Below are 7747 nucleotides of genomic sequence, written 5' to 3'. Positions count from 1 at the left end.
AGATTTACCTAAATAAGAGTCATAGAATCACAGAATCTCCTGTGTTGAAAGAGACCCTCAAGGACCATCTAAGTCCAGCTCTTAAGTGAATAGCCCATAAAGGGATTGAACCCACAACTTTGGCACTATTTGCACCAGGCTTTAACCAACCAAGCTATAAATGCCACTGAATGCAGACATGAAGAAAACTTCATCATGGCATGGTGATCAAATCAGTACAGAAGAAAAGCCTGGAAACCAGTGTACCCAGACATGCTGACTTCATAAACAAACTTAGCAATCTTATGGTTACAGATTGGTCAATACTCCATTCAAAAGTGATCTGCAAAACCCTACTGTGTTTCTAAGATTTGCACATGCAAGTCAAAAATGGAAAGTGGTTGTTAAAAAATGCCTAAGTATGAGCACATATCAGAGAAACCTGATAACTCTTTTCATGTCTCTTCAGCCTTTTCTTATTTTCCTTCCACTGTTGTATTTTAAATACCAGGTTTTCCATGAGATTTGTTTCAAGAAAAAGGATAACTTTCCAATGTTTTTATTTCTTTATTTTATTTCTTTATTTATTTTATTTTATTTCTTTATTTCTTTATTGAATTTAACTGTTCCACTTGAACTTTTACTTTAAGTGGAAAAGGACTTTGTTTTTGCAATGAGAGTTAATTACATGTAATTTTCTTTGACTTACACTTATAATTTATAGTGCTGAGGAAAAAAAAGTCTCATTTTGGAAAATGAATTTTGTACAATCATTACCCCCCACAGATGAACATTATTTTGGAACAGAAAAAAAAAAAAAAAAAAAAAAAAGAAAAGGCAAATAAGGTAATAAGTTGCCAAAGCTTGAAAAATTTTTGTTTTGTCAATTATTAATTTGTCTGATTTTTTTTTTTTTTTTTTTTTTTTTTTTTTGTTAAGTAATGAGTTCACCTTTAAGTGGTGTCTTTTCAGTAGCTCCCATCACCTTCTAAGAGTAGTCTCCAGCTATGTCAGCTCCTCCTAGACCACTATGCCTGAATTTCCTGGTTTGGTACCATCAGTAAGTATAGTTAGAAAATGCATCCTGCAAAGGCTCCCCAGAATGCCCAAGATTTTCCGAATCTGTGAAATCACTGATTTATCAAATTCAGATTTGCAATGTTCCTGGCAATTAGGAGCCCTGAAAGGGATCCTCCTGTGTTTAGAAGCCCCAGGTTAGGCCAAAGAAGGAGAGATCACTCTGTAATTGCTCTCTGCTTTAAGCATCTATCACTAATATTGCTCCAAATAGGGTATTAAAAAAAGGTGAATTATTACCTGGACCTTATGCTCGTGCCAGCATTTGGTGCATTTTTTTTTTTCATAAAGGGGCTACTTACTTCTGATGAAAATTATAGTAGTAATAGGAGAAAACCCTGTATTTATTTTTTTTTACCAGCAGCCTCAAATGTACTAAAATCTGATCTGTCTTAAAATACATATTTTCAAAAATAACAGAGCAAAGATAAAGATAGGAACACAATTCTAAAAAACTGAAACAGAAAGGTGAGTTTTGTTACTAAAAAAAAAAAAAAAGAAGGATGGCTAAGCCTCATTTTCACCAAAATTTAGGACTGAGTGAAGTCTGAATTTCTCATTTAGTTTCTCTCATCCCTTTAATGAAGAAATATGAATGATGGCAGCTTATATAAATCTTTTGTCAAAGTGTTTGTCTCCAGAAAACTAAATGCAGGATAGTCTGGTCTTGATTGTTAAGGTAGCACTTGGGATCAAGCATTCCACTTTTGAGCCAGCCCTGAAACCTAGGTGAAGTCCTTCCTTATGGTGGGAGGCAGTGGGCAGAAAATTTGACTGAAAAAGGACCATGGTGGTGGCATTAAGGATTCAGTTCAACATTAAAGTAGGGTGCAGGGATAGCAGGACTGCAGGATGCCCATGTGTGCAAGGAGTGGAGGGAAGGAGTGTGAGTAGGAAGGTGCTGGAGGGTACCCAGGGAGCTGAAATGAGAAACTCAGCAAGATAAAACGGGCAAGTTGTGAGGTGAATCAGAAATGGAAAGACCTGCCTGGGGAGAGAGTGGAGGGTTGGGACCACAGGGACACTACACCCTAATGGCATAGCAGCTTTTGGCAATAAGAGTTATAACTGTGAAAAGCCCAGTAGAGAGAGATAAGCCCTTCCCTTTAGCCAACCCTTGCTTGCCACCAAGGTCATCTGCAGAGGGGTCTGTCAGCCTGTTTATCTGGAAGCTCTGTGGTTCAAGCACAGTGAAAGCAGCAGCCTGTGGAAATGATAAAGCCTACAGTCTGGCTGTGACCATAGAACAGTTGAGATTTTGGATCTAATATTCAGGACAGGTTTTTTGTACTCTGACTTGGAATGTGAAAACAAATATTTATAAATGGATTTCCATTAGAGCAAAGATGAACTAGTAGGCTGCATGTTTTGGATTTTGATCTGGCAAACAGCCTGTCAACTTGCTATTCTTGTTATGTGATTTTTCCTAATAGAGTATCTTGAAAGCTGATTGCATCATCTCCATGCTGCTGTACTATAAACTGAGGAGATAACAGAGAAAATGCAGAGGTGGTGAGTTGCTCACAACTCGGATCTTGTAATAAAGAGACTGTATTATTATTTACAAAATAACTGATTCATTCAGGAATGCTCTGAATGAATTCCTTTGAAATATGATGCACCATATGTTCAGTGAACTCAGTTTCTATCATTTCCACTGCGCTGCCTCAGACGTTATATCTGGTTCATTAAAATCTTGAATTCTGCTTCTACTCTATCATATTTTTTTGTTGCTTGTCTACATAAAATATTCAAAGTAGTACTTTGGAGGCAGCTGTAAGCCAAATTGCTGATAGCAATAATAAGACCATAAGCCACCATCCCTAGGATTTTCAGTCAGGGTGAGTGATCTCTTTTATGTATTTAAAAACTTAACTGATCCAGCTGCCACTGGAGTCAGCAGGAGGCTTTTTCAAAGAGAGCAACAGAGAGCCAAACTCCCTCTTTATGTACTGGTTTTCATAATGCTGGATTTTACCCCACAAACAAAAAAGAACAGAGTACTTTGATTTTGATTGATCAAAACCATAATGAGAAGGTCTGTTGATTTTGTGGCTGTACTGCTTAATCTAGCTTTTGTCCAAAACTATCAATCTGTAATCCTTGTTCGAAATAACTTCTCTTCATAGCAGGAGCTTGGATGCTGCACATGTGTGGTTGTTACAACGGTTGTGTTGTGGCTGGGACTGGGACCATCACACATCCTAGGTCTTTGGGAAACAGGAGAGAACTTCTTTTCCCATTGCTGGGCATTCATCCTGGAGTGAACAGAGAACTAGTTTTCTAAAAACTATATCACCCACTTGGTATTTAGGGCAACAAATACATACCTTCCCTCCTGCCCCCCCCAAAGTAAGATCTTCAATCAGTAGTCATTAATTACAGTTAATTCTTAAAAGGTCCTTTGCACATGCCCCAGAATTTTGTCCAAGCAGAGTGTTGTATCTTCCTCCAGGAAAACTTACAGCACAAAATGTTGCTGTTTTATTAAATGTACTACTGGCAAATATATGCCAAATATATTTTTGTTGTTTTAGTCAATCATTTGTAATTTAATGATTATATTTAAATGTCATAAATGCTTATTTTATTGGAAAATTCTGCCTGTCTATCCTTTCTGGTTAGACTCATAGGTATCAGAAGCAGAAGCACATTGCTAGCTCAATTTTTGTGCCTGTAGCCCAAGGCAACTGCAGGACGAGATAATGTCCCATCAGCATTAACTGTTGTGCCGTGAAGTTCTGCTCCTAGCCAGTGTGGGGGAGTTAATTATGGTGAACATATGGATGTACAAGGAGATAGAATTTCTGTGCAAAGCCAGACATCAAATGGGATTGGAAAATACTTTTTGCACGGACATTGGAAGTTATATATCCTATTTCCACTCCTGGCGCAGCAAAAACAAACTTCTAAGGGAAGGGAGCTCAGAAAATACCCTGTATCCTGTTTGGCAGTGCCTGCTGTTGAAGTGGCTTAAGAGTGTATTGTCATCAGCTGTCTGCCCTGCTCCATTTTCCAGCTCATTCTGTGATTCTGTGATTCTGTTATTTCATGGGCTGTGGAGTAGGACATACACTCTCCACTCCAGCTGGGGCAGGGGTAGTTTGGATCTGCCTGATAGCAGTTCTCTCTGTGTCCCTGCCCCAAGAGGAGTAAAGTCAGGAGGTGGCTGCAGACATGAAATGGGTGGGTGGTATTTGAAATTGCAATATGAAATATTGCATATTGCAAATATGAAATATGTCATATTGCATGTCCTGTGGAACCAAAGAAGTAAGCAGTACATTAGGAATCGGCCTGTGAGATGTTATTTTGTGCCAGCAGTCATGAGTCACTAAATCCAAGAATGAAGTTTGGTCTGTGCCATCTATGTGGTTCTCTGGGAAATTCTGTCCCAATAGACCACACAGTGGTTGAGGAAAACATTTGTTAAAATTTTGTGTTCTTAAGTGCGGTTACACAGAACGCCATATACTAAAAACCGTGTTGTTTCATAGTGGTTTCAGCACAGCAATTTAGTTTATGGCTTTGAAGCTGGGAACAATGTCACATGAAACATTAGGCTCCAAATTCCCTTGAGCAGCCCTTGTTCCACCACCCACCACACCCAGTGCTCTGAAACTGTTTCATTATAATCCCAGCAGCAACTCCATTCAGCTGTTTGAAGTCTGGGATTGAATTCTGCTATACAAACTTTTTTGCCTGTGGGCATGTTTTTCCTTCTTCAAAAGGAAGAATAAAGGTTGTAATATTTTAGTGGGCTGTGATTGTTTCTAGTGCAATTTGATGTCAGTGAAACTGTACTTAGGCAGTCTCTGGCATAAAGATGACAGAAAAGTAATACTTGAGGTGGCTTTAAAGTTTCAATGACAAAAAAAAAAAAAAACCCAGAAAAAATAGGTTCTATTTACTGCTTAAGTGCAAATTTAACTACCAGGAATTTGGGATGATCGAAGCACTTGTGAACTAGAGTGGAAGCAGACTAGGTAAATACATGTAGAGGTGCATACAGTTCATACAGGAGATGATGTTAATCCTTAGAGATCCAGAGCAGGAGACAATGACACTGGGAGTCACAATTTGCCTTTGTCTCTTTGTGCAGGCTATAACTCGCTAGTAATTTGTTCCTGTTACAGCACATCCTCACTGTCATGCTCATCTTTGTGCTGTAAGTGTGGTGGTGGTGTCTTTGCTTACTGTCACACAGAGAGCTGGAAGCAACAGGTGCAACTTGCTCCCTTTACCCCTCATATCTGCCCTCAAACTGGTAGGAGAGTTACAGAAGGCTTCTTGTTTTATGAGCTGCTTCACAGGCTGGTCCCAAGCAGATTAGGTGGCTCATGGCTCCCCTTGATGTTGTCCCACAGCTTGTCCTGTCACTCTGGAGAGACTGCACGAGCCTCTGTCTGCAGTGCAGTTCCTCATGTGTGCACCCCACACAGGCCCTTTAGACTCACTGCTTAAACCTGCTCAAGAGCCACCAGCAGCTCACCCAATCACTCATGGCAAGCAAGATAAAGATGAAGCCATGAGCTCGGGTTGCACCCATGCCATACCTTAAGCATCCTAAACTACCTGCAAGATGAGAGCTACTGTCATCAATAATGCTAAAATGAAAGTGCAAAGTGTTGACTACTTTGGCTCTGGTTTAATTTTACTGAATCTTCCCATCCACAGGCTACTTGGCCCATGTAAATGAAGGCAACCATGAACAACACTAATAAAAATTTGGTCTGGACACCTTGACAGAAATTCTTAAGAGTGTTTTTGATCTTGGTAGTTTTTTGGGGTTGGGTTTCTGGAATATTTTATTTTTTATTTATTTTTTATTTTTTTAGTAATCAAAACCAGTAATATCATCCAAAAAGAAGAAGAAAAGAAAAAAAGAAAGAAAAAAAAAAAAAAAGCAAAAAAAACCCTGAGGGGAAAAACCAAAAGACTACAAGGAAACACAGGGGACCTGGTTAAGACTTAATGATTGGGCTTACAAAAGCAGTAATTTTATTCAATCCAGATCTCAGACCCCCAGGTCTGGGGCACTTTGGAAGACAGCGTGTGCCTGCAGCTGCATCCTCCTGGTTTGCATCATTTCAGCTGGCCACCAGTGCAGGATCCTGGCTGCCAGCTGGCCTCACCACACAGGGGTGCACTGCTGTTCCACTTAACACCCATCTGAGCAGACAATGCAGATTTCACATATTTTCTGTTTACTCATTCAAACTCATGGTTAGGCAGACGCTAAGAGTATTATTATTTCATGATGCTGATCTTCATACATAAATATTAGATCTAAAGAGCAAAAACTGCAAGTGGGGTAAAAAGGTCACAGCTTCTTGATTTGTTCCTGTTTCCTTTGAAGTTATTAGGAATTTTGTCACTCTATCACAGTGGGAATAGGAATAGTTTCTTTTATGATCAAATAAGACTGGCTTTCATGTAATTAATTTCTGAGATCTGAAAACATTGTACAAATAATAAATATGTATATATGCCAAAGCTGTGTTAATTCCCATATACTGCTTATAAGGAAACCCTATGTATACTGCTTGTAAGAAAAGCATGTATTTGCCATTTTTGTCTAATATTACCACGTTATTTCTTGTCTCATGGCCACACATGTAGCTAAATTTATCTTCTTGACACACACATTTTGCTGGCTGCAATGGAGGTCATCTTGAGAAAGGATCTTTTTTTGGTCGTGTAATGTAAACTGCTGAAAGGTGGGATTCACGTGTCCCCTGCTGTTTGGGTAGTTTTGCATTGTCTGCACAGCAGTACAGTCCTATCAGTAAGAAATGGGATGTTTCCCTTTAATTGCCAGCATTTATCTAGAACATTTCACCTAAAAGGAAAGGCTCTGAGCAACCTGATCTAGTTGAAGACATTTTTACTCTGTGCAGTGGGGTTGGACTGGACCTTTACAGATACTTTCAAACCCCAGATATTCCTTGATTCTATGAAAATGTATAGGGCAAACTTGAACTCTAAAACTTGCAGAAAACATACAAACTGTGAGGAGGTTATAACGTTGTTAATCCAAATGGTGCAGCTGTATGACAGCCAGACCAGCCCCCAGTCTTCAGTTTGAAGGACAGGTTTGAAGGAGGCAGAAACCTCCCTTGAAATGGAGAACATGAACTCCTTCCCTCTGAATTATAACTTTGAAATTAAGGGACTTTCAGGCAAAGATATGAGAAAAGGAATATCAGTTCTTTTCTACTGTGTGCATGTCTAACAAGGCAAACAAACAGCAACGCCGGCAGGAGCAAGAAGCAGGAGCAGAGGCCCAGCCCCAGCCCTCTCTGGGCCGCAGCCGCTTCCCCTCGTGCAGTTCCGGCACCGCCGCCAGGGGGCGCTGCCGTGACTCCCCCGCCGGCAGGGGGCGCTGTGCCGCGCCTCCCGCCGCCTCCCTCACGCGGGGATGGCGGGCGCTGCCGGCGGAAGGGATGGGAAGGGGCTTCCCTTACAAATCCCGGTGTCCCCCCGGATAGCGAAAGGGGTGCAGCAGGAAACTCGGAGCGGCGGCTGGAACGGCGGAAGGGGTTAACCCGGGGCAGCAAGCAGAAACTCCTGAAAGGAATGCTGGGTTTGTCTTTACAAACAAGCTGTGGGTCTGCTGATGAGATGAAACTATCACTGAGAGATAAAAGAAGTAATGGGATGGATTCCACTGATGGAGTGAAAGATGAAA

The sequence above is a fragment of the Cyanistes caeruleus genome, chromosome Z (assembly GCF_971803275.1).
Source record: "Cyanistes caeruleus chromosome Z, bCyaCae1.hap1.1, whole genome shotgun sequence".
Classification (NCBI taxonomy): Eukaryota; Metazoa; Chordata; class Aves; order Passeriformes; family Paridae; genus Cyanistes; species Cyanistes caeruleus.
The sequence above is the reverse complement of the archived record's forward strand: the minus strand, read 5'-3'. Positions refer to the sequence as shown.